We start from the raw sequence: 864 nt of genomic DNA on the forward strand, positions 1-864 counted from the left end.
AACAAAAAAGCCTTTGATTCAGATTTGCAGGATGGCTTCAAACTCAAATGAATTCAGTGTCGTGTCAGAGGAAAAGCATCACCAAACAATGCACGCTAACAACGAATGTTACAACAGATTTCACAGTCTTCATCCACAGACTAGACTTTAAAGTCAAATGCCTTTTGTTTTCATATGGTGCTGTTGTCAGCCACAAAAGAAGGCATACAGGAGCAACTTGAGCTCCTGCACAACCTCTGTCCAATATGGGCCAACATCCCTACTGGAAAATCCAGATAAAACCACCTTAAACTGGTAGCTGGTCCAAGCTGCTTTAACTGAATATTCCAGAAGGGATTAACCTCCAAAAGGTAAATATAATGATATTCCAGAAAAAACAAACCTCCACAAATATAGCTAGTTAGATAACAAGTCCTACTAGAACATAGATAAAACTGGTCTTGATACAGTAGCCTAAGTATCAAGACCAAGGAAAAAGTAAACAAGGTTGTGGATGTCTGACAAGCTAATATGTGCAATTTCTGCCACACAAGCATCATCAAATGCAAATGGAATGCCATCTTCCATTGGTTGTACAAACAGATAGTCACGCCCCAAAATCACACCACTGGTTGAGCCAATGTTGCTATGTCAGGATGAGAAGGATATAGCTGCAGGCAGTGCTCCAAAATGGGCGGGAGCTCCAAACAGCCATTAAAGATATAGGGAGTCCCTTACCTAACCCTTTCCCTAACCTTAAGGGTGGAAGTGGAAATGACGCTGCAACCTCCTTTTGGAGTAACTACGCCCCCTTCTGGAGTAACCCCGCCCTCTTTTGGAGATTCCGCCCCCATTTGGAGTTCTCCTGCATGCAGCTATACCTAC

Source organism: Myxocyprinus asiaticus, chromosome 17 (genome assembly GCF_019703515.2).
Source record: "Myxocyprinus asiaticus isolate MX2 ecotype Aquarium Trade chromosome 17, UBuf_Myxa_2, whole genome shotgun sequence".
Taxonomy (NCBI): domain Eukaryota; kingdom Metazoa; phylum Chordata; class Actinopteri; order Cypriniformes; family Catostomidae; genus Myxocyprinus; species Myxocyprinus asiaticus.